Source organism: Aquarana catesbeiana, linkage group LG10 (genome assembly GCF_042186555.1).
Source record: "Aquarana catesbeiana isolate 2022-GZ linkage group LG10, ASM4218655v1, whole genome shotgun sequence".
In the NCBI taxonomy this organism is placed as follows: Eukaryota; Metazoa; Chordata; class Amphibia; order Anura; family Ranidae; genus Aquarana; species Aquarana catesbeiana.
In genome coordinates this window covers 261,664,484-261,677,974 of record NC_133333.1, presented here as the reverse complement: position 1 = coordinate 261,677,974, position 13,491 = coordinate 261,664,484, and positions in this window count along the sequence as shown.

The window sequence follows — 13,491 nt, the reverse complement described above, 5'->3', positions numbered from 1 at the left end:
ATTCCTCCCACTGACATCAATGATGGGGCACTATTCCTCCCACTGACACCAATAATGGGGCAATATTCCTCCCACCGATACCAATGGTGGGGCACTATTCCTCCCACTGACACCAATAATGGGGCAATATTCCTCCCACCGATACCAATGGTGGGGCACTATTCCTCCCACTGACACCAATAATGGGGCAATATTCCTCCCACTGACACCAACGATGGGACACTATTCCTCCCACTGATACCAATGATGGGGCACTATTCCTCCCACTGACACCAATAATGGGGCAATATTCCTCCCACTGACACCAACGATGGGGCACTATTCCTCCCACTGATACCAATGATGGGGCACTATTCCTCCCACTGACACCAATAATGGGGCAATATTCCTCCCACTGACACCAACGATGGGGCACAGTTCCTCCCAATCAGGGGCGTAACTACCACCATAGCGACCCATGCAGGCGCTATGGGGCCCACAGCCGAGTGAGGCCCAGTGAGGATAAGAGCACCGCCGGCACAGTCTCCCAGCCAGGGGAAGAGAGAGGAAAGGAAGAGGTGAGCTGTCTGGATCAGCAGAGAGCTGAATTGCCCGATGTAATAGCTTTCATTAGAACTTCCAGTGTTCCCGGGGTTCACGTCACATAGCTCCACCTCTTGGCCCGGTGCCTTTGATAGACAGAACGATGATCCAATGCGGGACATGTGACGTCATCAAAGGCGTCGGGCCAAGAGGTGGGGCTATGTGACGATGAGCCCCGGGAAGACGGGAAATTCAAATGAAAGCTATTACAGCGGGCAATCCCGCTCTCTGCTGATCCGGGTGGCTTGCCTCTTCCTCTGCATAGGTGAGGCTGTATGGGGCACAGGTCACGCTGTATGGGGCACAGGTCACGCTGTATTGACACTAGGGCAGCTGTGAGGGGGGGGGCTGTTTGCAGGGGGGCCCCATACATTTTGCTATGGGGCCCTTCTATTTCTAGTTACGCCCCTGCTCCCAATGATGGGACACAGTTCCTCCCACTGATACCAATGATGGGGCACTATTCCTCCCACTGATACCAATGATGGGGCACTATTCCTCCCACTGATACCAATGATGGGACACTATTCCTCCCACTGACACCAATGATGGGGCCATAGGTGTGCGCAGCCTCTTGCATTAGGGTGTGCACCCCAAAGCTCAAATACATATGCATGTGTAAATGTACTGATGGTGTCAGTAGGGCAGTGGACAGTGTCAGTAGTTTTATTTTTATTCTTTAAAAATTATTTTATTGTGTAATATTTTTATTTGGGATGAAATATCAGTGCTCTAAACAGGGGGGAATATGCACCACACAAGGCGATTAGGGTGTGCCCAGGCACACCTGGCACACCCTGTGCGCACGCCTATGGATGGGGCACTATTCCTCCCACTGACACCAATGATGTGACACTATTCCTCCCACTGATACCAATGATGGGGCACTATTCCTCCCACTGATACCAATGATGGGACACAGTTCCTCCCACTGATACCAATGATGGGGCACTATTCCTCCCACTGATACCAATGATGTGACACTATTCCTCCCACTGATACCAATGATGGGGCACTATTCCTCCCACTGACACCAATGATGGGACACTATTCCTCCCACTGATACCAATGATGGGACACTATTCCTCCCACTGACACCAATGATGGGACACTATTCCTCCCACTGACACCAACGATGGGACACTATTCCTCCCACTGATACCAACGATGGGACACTATTCCTCCCACTGATACCAATGATGGGGCACTATTCCTCCCACTGATACCAATGATGGGGCACTATTCCTCCCACTGATACCAATGATGGGACACTATTCCTCCCACTGATACCAATGATGGGGCACTATTCCTCCCACTGATACCAATGATGGGACACTATTTCTCCCAGTGATACCAATGATGGGACACTATTCCTCCCACTGATACCAATGATGGGGCACTATTCCTCCCACTGATACCAATGATGGGGCACTATTCCTCCCACTGATACCAATGATGGGACACTATTCCTCCCATTGATACCAATGATGGGACACTATTCCCCCCACTGACACCAATGATGGGACACTATTCCTCCCACTGATACCAATGATGGGGCACTATTCCTCCCACTGATACCAACGATGGGGCACTATTCCTCCCACTGATACCAATGATGGGGCACTATTCCTCCCACTGATACCAATGATGGGACACTATTCCTCCTACTGACACCAATGATGGGACACTATTCCTCCCACTGACAGCAATGATGGGACACTATTGATCTTTTATTAAAAAGAATCAAGCAACCAATTTTATACAAAAGTAAAAAACAAAACCATAGTACAAAACTTCAACAGAAATCCAAGGAATACACATCCATGTTCAGAATATATACAATATATACATAATCCACTACCAAAATTATTTACATAAAGCAGCAGAGAGGGCCTAAGAGGCACAACCCATCACCTATGTACGCAGCCATTTATCAAAAATTAATCCAAAAAATAATAATCTAGGGTGATAAGAGACAGACAGCCACACCCGGGAAAGAGACTCCTGGCAGTCAGGGAGGCTTGAAACCCCTCCACGCCTTCAACCAAGCCCCCTGACTCCGCTTGTCTCTCTCAAGTACCCGAATCTTCTCCACCTCATGCAGAATGTCATACACCACCACCTGAACAGGAAGGATTTTATGCCGAATGCTGACCTGACACCGTGCGTTCCAAGTGAAATAACGGACTACTAGGCTAACTAGAAAAAGTGTATCTAAACAAAAACCACCACCAGTATTGAATGCTCCGTACACCCACTCAGCATAACCCAGCCTGGAGAGGAAAGGAACACCGAGGGCCCGCCCCACTTGTTTGTACACCTCTATGTTAAAAGGGCAATGAAGCAGAAAATGGTCCATAGTCTCCTCCTCACCTGCACACTCCTCCCGAGGACAGCTACGATCCACCCCACTGCGGAATTTCAAATTGCCCCTAACATAGAGCCTCCCATGGAAGCACAACCAGGCCAGATCCCTGAATTAAGGGGGTATTCTGTCCAAATTAATAAGTCTTAACCCTGCCCTCAAAACTGGGCCTGGGCAATCCCTTAAGGCCAGTGGGTCATGAAAGACTTCGCTCAAGACTCGACTCATAAGGACTTTCCTCGGAACCGATCTGAGATCTTCAGCCGACAATCGCCACTGCCGTAGTAACTTCAGGCACGGAGCGACATAGGCTGGTAGCTGACCACGATGACCCCTGAGATTCTTCACTTGGCCACCTTCTTCCCAAAGTCGTAGAAAAGGCCTAAACCAAGATCTAAATATGCCTGCCCATCCAGGAGGTTCCACTGCAAGCATATTACCAATATTAAACTTGAGAAAAAGCAGTGAAAAGAAAAGAACTGGGTTGACCATACCTAAGCCACCCTCCCTCCTGGATAGATAGGTGACATTCCTCTTGATGGGGTTCAGTCTGTTCCCCCACAACATCTGGAAGAACACACTACTGACCCTAGCATAGAGAGACACTGGCAAGATGCAGACAAAGCTGACATACAAGAAGATCAGAATCAGGTAAGTCTTAATCAGATTAACCCTTTCCCTCATAGATAACTTCCATCTCTTCCAGCTGACCACCTTTGTATTGGCAATTTCCAGTCTGCCTTCCCAGTTTTTGAGGCCATAATCCCCAGGTCCAAATTCAATGCCTAGAATCTTAATTCTTTCCTGGGGCACTGGAAAGGTGTCCGGGAGATCAAAACCCTCACCTTCCTTTCCCATCCAGAAAACTTCAGTCTTTTCCTGATTGATCTTGGAGCCTGATGCTTCAGAATACCGTGATGTCAGAGAGACCACCTCCTCTGCTTCATCCGCCCCAGTGACAATCACGGACACATCGTCCGCATAGGCAACAACCCTCAAAGGCGGCTCACCTGGGAGCCCCACTGGCACCCCACACAACATGCCGCTCTCTAGCCTCCTGATGAAGGGGTCGATTGCAAACACATAGAGCAGGGGACTCAGGGGACAACCCTGGCGCACCCCGGAGCCAACCTCAAAGGACTGCCCAACCCAACCATTAACAAGAGGAAAGCTTTCTGCCCCCTTATACAAGACTTTTAACCAATTGATAAAACCACCCGGCAGACCGTACTTACTAAGGAGCAACCACAGGTACTCATGGTTAACACGATCAAAAGCTTTTGCCTGATCCAATGTCAGCAAATACTTTCCCCAGCCTGCAGCCCTGCATCGCTCCAAGGCCTCCCGGACAGCTAAAACTGCTGTGAAGGTGCACCTACCCTGGACCGAACAGTGCTGATGGCGAGAAAGCAAAGACTCTGCTACTGACGATAGGCGCCAAAAAATGATCTTTGCCAGTATCTTTCTATCGACATTAAGAAGGCTGATGGGGCGCCAATTCTCAATCATCGAAGGATCTTTACCCTTTGAAAGAAGAATCACAGCTGAGTGCCTCATGGAAGGGGGAAGTACCCCCTCTGCAAGGCAACTGTTAAAAACCTCTACCAAATGTGGGGCCAGAATAGACTTAAAAGCTTTGTAAAACTCAGCCGTCAAGCCATCCGGTCCAGGTGACTTTTTGATGGCAAGCTGTTCAATTGCCCTCATCACCTCTTCAACTGTGATCTCCTCTGTCAAATTCATCAATGGGACATCTTCATCATTTAGACCTGGAGTAGAGTCCAAAAAGCTTTCCATCTTGTCACGGTCAAGCTCTTTCCTCCCAAGAAGGTCAGCATAAAAGGACCTCACGACCTCCAGAATCCCTGACCTGGACTTTGTCAAGGAACCTGTACTGTCCTTAAGGCCAACGACCGTTTTAACAGCTACACCTTGTTTGCAGTTCTGGTAAGGGTCAGGCGAGTGGTACTTCCCATAGTCCCTCTCCAGAACCAAAGAGGCATGCCGGTCATATTGACACTTCCTGAGAAGGAGTTTCACTTCGGAGATTGCCCCAGGATCTCCTCCTTTCGAGACAAGAATATCCAGCTTCCTCCGTAAACGTTGGTAGGTCATGTATTTATTAAACTGCTTTCTATTGGCTAGGCCCCTGAAGAATCCAGCAATCCTCTTTTTGGTCAGCTCCCACCACTCAGCCTTGCTGCTACAAAAGTCCAGGATGGTCACCTGTGCCTGAAAGAATTCCTTAAAGGATTGTCTAACATGTTCTTCCTTGAGTAGAGTCGAATTCAATCTCCAGATGCCCTTACCCCTCTGAGGGGCGTCTGAAGCATTCAGGACCACAGATAGCATACAGTGATCAGAGAACTCTACTGCCTGCACCACTGGGGGTGAGAAAGCAGAGGTCTCCTTAAAAAAAAACCTATCTATTCTACTCTGACTATTACCTCGATGAAAGGTGAACCCAGTGTCATCCGGGAGGTGCTTAATGTGCACATCCCCAAGACCAGCATCCCTAACCATACTATTTAAAAAAACGCTATCATATCCCAGCCTGTCCTTGAAGTCCTTCCTGTCCTTGGGCCTAGTTACTGTATTAAAGTCACCTCCAAAGACCACTTGCCGGGATGTAAAAAGAAATGGCTTGATCCTTGTAAAAAGGCATTTCCTGTCCCACTCTGTGTGCGGCCCATAGACATTAATTAGGCGCAGGTCCTGCCCTCCCACAAGGACGTCTAAGACCATACATCTCCCAATCTCCACCTCAATAACCCGCCGGACAGTTACCATGCCGGTTTTAAACAACACCGCCACACCGCCGTAAGGCTCGGCCGCAAGAGACCAGTAAGATGGACCATACCTCCACTCTCTCTTGGCCATATGAATATCTGCCAAGGAGGTAAGCCTAGTCTCTTGCAAAAATAAAATTTCAGCATCTAATTGGCTGAACAAAAAGAAGGCCATAGAACGAGCTCTTACTGACTTAATGCTGGCGACATTTATTGTCACCACTTTTAACGGAGGGGGAACCGCCATTTGGGTTATTGGGTGGATTGCTTCTTAGCTCCCCTCTGCTGCTCATCACCAGAAGCCTCTCTCTTTCTTGAGGCCGCCTCAAATTCCATTTCAGAATCGGAACTTCGCTCCGAAGAAGCTCCAGATGAGGAAATATCCCAATTAGAGGACCTATAACGGTTGGAGACAGGCACTGGAGCCCGTTCTGTCCTCACCACCTGCTTCTTCCGCTTCCCAACCTTCCTTCTCTCCTCCAGGTACTGCAGGTCAGCTTCAGAGATGCCCTCATCTGTTACTTTTTTCTGTGAAGTCTTTCCACAAGACTTCTTTACAGAGGAAGAAGCAACCTTTTTAGTACATGTTACCACTCCTGGTGGGGGGGGGTGCTCCCTTTGAGTCAGACAGAAGGAATACTTACAGACACAGGAGGGGTGGCCACAGGAACTGGGGAGGGATCCTGAGCAGGACCAGGGGAGTCAGTCACCGCAGAGGAGGATGGTACACCAGGGGCCTCACCCTCCATCCTGCCCAGCCTTGACAAGTCATCTAGTACCTCCTTCTCCATATTGTGCCAGGCTTCAGGACATCTGCTGTAGGGGTGGCCAAGGCGCAGGCACAGGTTGCACCTGATCATCTCGGTGCAGTCCTTGGCCATATGACCCTGACCCCGACACACTGAACATATCAAGGCTGAACAGGAGGAACTCAAATGCCCCTTTTCTCCACAGCGGTGACACAGCTTCGGCTGACCAGGGTAGAAAATAGTCATCCTATCCCTCCCTATAATAGCTGAGGAGGGCAGGTGACGAACAACATTCCCATCCCTGGCCAACCTGACTGTAACCGACCAACCCCCAGTCCAGATGTTACGCTCATCAAGTATTTTATTGGGCTTAGTCAATACCTCACCATAATTCTTTAACCAGACCTCTAAATCTCGAGCAGGAACACTCTCATTAGTGAGAATAATTGTGATCTTTTTCACTGTAGACCTTTGTGAAACTGCAACTGGGGTCAGACCTTCCCATTGGGGTCTTGACCTGCACCTAGCCTCATATCTCTCCCAGAACAGGTCAAGACCCTCTGGCCTGGTGAAACTAATGGTATAATCCCGTGTCCCAGCAACATGTATTAGGGCATACAGATCGTTTGCCCCAAAACCCATCTCCAAAATCATGTCCACCACCACACGCCGTGCTGGAGGGATTGCACCACCTGCCCATTTAAGAATCACTACATTTCGTCTCGGACCCCCAGCAGAAGCCAGAGACCCAAGACCAGATCCTGGGGTGCTCAAGGTGGTAGGTCGCAGGGGGAAAACCCTCTTGGGGGCGGAGCTACCAGGAGCAGAGCGTACCACCTGAGCAAATGTAGGCTTATCAGGGCCAAGGCCCCACACTGATGTAACATTAGTCTGTACATTACAATTATTATTATTATCTGCTGGAATGGAGTTGGTAGGACTGTCCATCACACTTGTGCTGGGAAGATTCTTATCAGTCACACAAACATTCACATTCCCATCAGGAATAGTCACAGTTTCTGATGTAATACCTGCTGTCTCCTGAAGCTGTGCTGTAGAGTCCTCAGCAGCTGTGGGGCAAACAACTTTAGACTCAGCTAAAGGGGGGTTAATTGGCTCTGCTGAATCTTGTAGTTCCTCTGCAGGAATGTCATTTTTTAGATGCATTTTTTGCTGCACTGCAGCATCAGCAGGCACAGCATTGCTACACATGGGATTAGCAGCCCGATTGTCACTGGGCACATTGTCTGTATCAGTCACAGTGTTCACAAAAACAGTTTTATGCACCACATGGGGCTTGACAGGCTTTACCTTGTCAGGCACATTGTCTGTAATGTCCTCCACATGAAACACCAACTGATCCCCCCGCATAGGAGACTCCATTGCTTGGATTACCCTGAGCATGCCTCCTGAGTCCTGGGAAGGCATGGGGCTGCTTACCTCTCCCTGAGGGGGCAGGGGGTCTGAACTGGGGGTCTCCTCCTCCACCTCCATCTTTGTCATCCTGGCAAACCTTCGGTCATTGCAAAATTTTTCTTTGAAGGGCCCATCTCTTCCTTCCATCATGGACACAATGGTCTCCTGGTGTTCAACCCGGACCTTGGCCAGTTGGATCTCCGGATCCATGGACCCACGTCTCTGGCTATGCAAGCCCTCACGCTGCCTTCTCAAGCGTTTCACCTCCGCTCTCAGTTTATAGAGCTTGTCTCTCTCCCTATTCAGGACCTTAATCCCGGCCACCACTCGCTCCTGAATTGCCTCTGAGCCTTCATTCTCACCAGGGGCAGAGAGATCACAAGCCATGGTTTGCACAGGGGCAGGCATGTTACCTGATGGCCCAGGAGATGGCTGGGAGCTTCCAGCAGGAGAGGCCCCACTGGCCTCCATGGCTTCCCCAGAAAGGGGCCAGGAGAGCTGGGAGAGATTTCACCACCACTCCCCTCTCACACCGATCACCTGGAGGAGCTCCAGAGACACCTTCCTCCTGACACACCTGTGCTCCAATGATGGGTGGGGCACTATTCCTCCCACTGACACCAATGATGGGACACTATTCCTCCCACTGATACCAATGATGGGGCACTATTCCTCCCACTGATACCAATGATGGGGCACTATTCCTCCCACTGATACCAATGATGGGACACTATTCCTCCCACTGATACCAATGATGGGACACTATTCCTCCCACTGATACCAATGATGGGGCACTATTCCCCCCACTGACACCAATGATGGGGCACTATTCCCCCCACTGACACCAATGATGGGACACTATTCCTCCCACTGATACCAATGATGGGACACTATTCCTCCCACTGACACCAATGATGGGACACTATTCCCCCCACTGACACCAATGATGGGGCACTATTCCTCCCACTGATACCAATGATGGGACACTATTCCTCCCACTGATACCAATGATGGGACACTATTCCTCCCACTGACACCAATGATGGGACACTATTCCCCCCACTGACACCAATGATGGGGCACTATTCCTCCCACTGATACCAATGATGGGACACTATTCCTCCCACTGATACCAATGATGGGACACTATTCCCCCCACTGACACCAATGATGGGACACTATTCCTCCCACTGACACCAATGATGGGGCACTATTCCTCCCACTGATACCAATGATGGGACACTATTTCTCCCAGTGATACCAATGATGGGACACTATGCCTCCCACTGACACCAATGATGGGGCACTATTCCTCCCACTGACACCAATGATGGGTTACTATTCCTCCCACTGATACCAATGATGGGGCACTATTCCTCCCACTGATACCAATGATGGGACACTATTCATCCCACTGATACCAATGATGGGACACTATTCCTCCCACTGACACCAATGATGGGACACTATTCCTCCCACTGATACCAATGATGGGGCACTATTCCTCCCACTGACACCAATGATGGGACACTATTCCTCCCACTGATACCAATGATGGGGCACTATTCCTCCCACTGATACCAATGATGGGGCACTATTCCTCCCACTGATACCAATGATGGGACACTATTCCTCCCACTGATACCAATGATGGGGCACTATTCCTCTCACTGACACCAATGATGGGGCACTATTCCTCCCACTGACACCAATGATGGGACACTATTCCTCCCACTGATACCAATGATGGGACACTATTCCTCCCACTGACACCAATGATGGGACACTATTCCTCCCACTGATACCAATGATGGGACACTATTCCTCCCACTGACACCAATGATGGGACACTATTCATCCCACTGATACCAATGATGGGGCACTATTCCTCCCACTGACACCAATGATGGGACACTATTCCTCCCACTGACACCAATGATGGGACACTATTCATCCCACTGACACCAATGATGGGGCACTATTCCTCCCACTGACACCAATAATGGGGCACTATTCATCCCACTGATACCAATGATGGGACACTATTCCTCCCACTGACACCAATGATGGGACACTATTCCTCACACTGACACCAATGATGGGACACTATTCCTCCCACTGACACCAATAATGGGGCACTATTCCTCGCACTGACACCAATGATGGGGCATTGTTTACTCCCACTGATGCCCGGACATTTTCTACTTCCAATGGCCACAGTTTGGCCCCCCTAAAGCCTGAAGGAAAGTAACCTTGCCCTTTGTTCAGAAAGTTTGGATTGGTTTGGCCAATCATTTTTGTGCATTCATTCTTCATGGCTCATATGTTGTACTGACCCTCCAAATCCCAAAAACCCTCCAAATTGCAGCAGAACAAGCGACACATGATTGGGGGGCACCCCATATGTAGTGCCCTTCTGCCCTGATTGTTGGGTGGTTAAATATCGCGCTCAACTTGTCACCCTAAAAAGGAGCTTCTTTAGGGCGGCAAACGCTCACAGCGCAGCCGATTGAAGTGAACGATCTGCCCAATGGGTGACCCGTTTCTACATGTAAATCACACTTTAAAAATCCCGTCACTGACAGCAGTCATTTTATAGGAGGGAATCGCTGTGAGGTGGGTATGGGGGGGGCCGGGGGGCCATTGCAGGGACACGGGCAAAGCTGGAATTATCTCTATAAACTAAAACTTCCATACAAATAGAATGTCCGTTTCCTAGCAGACACCCCGGTCCTGGACTCTGACGCTTCTTGGAGGGGACGGCGCTGTCACCGACACCTCCGGAGGGCGCCAATTCCTGCAAGAACACAATGGACTGAGTGCAAGCTCACGGGATCAGAGTGCCCGGAGTGGTCAGAGTCACTTTAAAATGTCCGGATTTCATTTGATGATTCTGTGAGAGGAAAGGAAACTTCCCCGGAGAGATTCCGGACAATACCAATCGCCTGGCAACCGGATCCTCATCCGTATACCGATTCCGGGTCACATCACAACCGCGCAAATACACCACGAAGACCGTCTCTGAGCATCCATCCAAAACACACATACATATATACTATATATACACACACTATATACACACTATATATACACACACAGCACAGACATACATACATATATACTATATATACACACTATATATACACACTACACATACACACTATATATACACACACATACATACATATATACATACACACTATATATACACACACAACACATACACACTATATATACACATACATACATATACACACACTATATACACACACTATATATACACACACACATATATAGACACACAGACACTGACATACACACACACATACATACATATACACACACACACATACATATAGACACACAGGTATACACATATATAGACACACACACACCAACATACATATACACACTCATATACCGTCATGGCCGAAATTGTTGGCACCCCAGAAATTTTTCCAGATAATCACGTATTTCTCATAGAAAAGTATTGCAGTCACACATGATTTGCTATACACATGTTTATGCCCTTTGTGTGTATTGGAACAAAACAAAAAAGGGGAGGAAAAAAAGCAAATTGGACATAATGTCACACAAAACTCCAAAAATGGGCTGGTCAAAATTCTTGGCACCCTTTGAAAATTTTGGATAAATAAGATAGTTTCAAGCATGTGAGGCTTCTTTAAACTCACCTGGGGCAAGTAACAGGTGTGGGCAATATAAAAATCACACCTGAAAGCAGATAAAAAGGAGAGAAGTTGACATAGGCCCCTTTCACGCGATCGGGCCTGTCAGTTTTGACGGCGGACCTGAACGGGCGCACCATGTTAGTCTATGGAGCGTCGGATGTCAGCGGAGACATGTCCACTGACATCCGACCCGGTCCGATCCGCTAAAAGCAGACAGATGGCTCTACCGGATCCGTCACTGGCGGATCGGATTGGGTCAGATCTGATAAAAACGGACACGCTGTCCGTTTTCATCCGATCCCTCCATAGGCGGCAGTGGCGCCTGACAAGCCCCTCCCCCGCTCAGTGAGCAGAGAGGGACCTGTCATCCGCCGGCTCAGCGGAGATCAACGGACAGAACTCCCGCTGAGCCGGCGGACCGAGGCGGGCTCTGTGGAAAGGGAGTCCGCCTCGTGTGAAAGGGGCCTTAGTCTTTGCATTGTGTGTCTTGTGTGTGCCACACTCAGCATGGAGAACAGAAAGAGGAGAAGAGAACTGTCTGAGGACTTGAGAACCAAAATTGTGGGAAAATATCAACAATCTGAAGGTTACAAGTCCATCTCCAGAGATCTAGATTTGCCTTTGTCCAAAGTGCCCAATATTATCAAGAAGTTTGCAACCCCTGGGCACTGTAGCCAATCTCTCTGGGTGTGGACGGAAGAGAAACATTGATGAAAGGTTCCAACCCAGGATAGTCCAGATGGTGGATAAGCAGCCCCCAAACAAGTTCCAAAGACATTGAAGCTGTCCTACAGGCTCAGGGAGCGTTCTATTTGTCGTCATTTAAATGAAATGAGACGCTATGGCAGGAGACCCAGGAGGACCCCACTGCTGACACACAGACATAAAAAAACAAGACTACAGTTTGCCAAAATGTACTTGAATAAGCCAAAATCCTTCTGGGAAAACGTCTTGTGGATAGGTGAGACCAAGATAGAGCTTTATTGTAAAGCACATCATTCTACTGTTTACCGAAAACGGAATGAGGCCTACAAAGAAAAGAAGACAGGACCTACAGTGAAATATGGTGGAGGTTCAATGATGTTTTGGGGTTGTTTTGCTGCCTCTGGCACTGGGTGCCTTGAATATGTAGAAGGCATCATGAAATCTGAGGATTACCAAAGGATTTTGGGTCGCACTGTAGAGCCCAGTGTCAGAAAGCTGGGTTTGCGTCTGAGATCTTTGGGTCTTCCAGCAGGACAATGACCCCCCAAACATACGTCAAAAAGCACCCAGAAATGGATGGCAACAAAGTGCTGGAGAGTTCTAAAGTGGCCAGAAATTAGTCCAGATCTAAATCCCATTGAACACCTGTGGAGAGATCTTAAAATTGCTGTTGGGAAAAGGCGCCCTTCCAATAAGAGAGACCTGGAGCAGTTTGCAAAGGAAGAGCGGTCCGAAATTCCGGGTGAGAGGTGTAAGAAGCTTATTGATGGTTATAGGAAGCCACTGATTTCAGTTATTTTTTCCAAAGGGTGTGCAGCCAAATATTGGGTTAAGGGTGCCAAGAATTTTGACCAGCCCAGTTTTGGAGTTTTGTGTGACATTATGTCCAATTTGCTTCTTTTCCTCCCTTTTTTTTGTTTTGTTCCAATACACACAAAGGGCATAAACATGTGTACAGCAAAACATGTGTGACTGCAATACTTTTCTAGGAGAAATACGTGATTTTCTGGACAAAATTCTGGGGTGCCAACAATTCTGGCCATGACTGTATATACAGACACATACACACAGACATACAAATATACAATACAAAACACACACAAATGCATATACACATTCATATATACACAGGGGCGGACTGACCATTCGGGCACTCGGGCACTGCCTGAGGGCCCCATGCCACGAAGGGGCCCCAT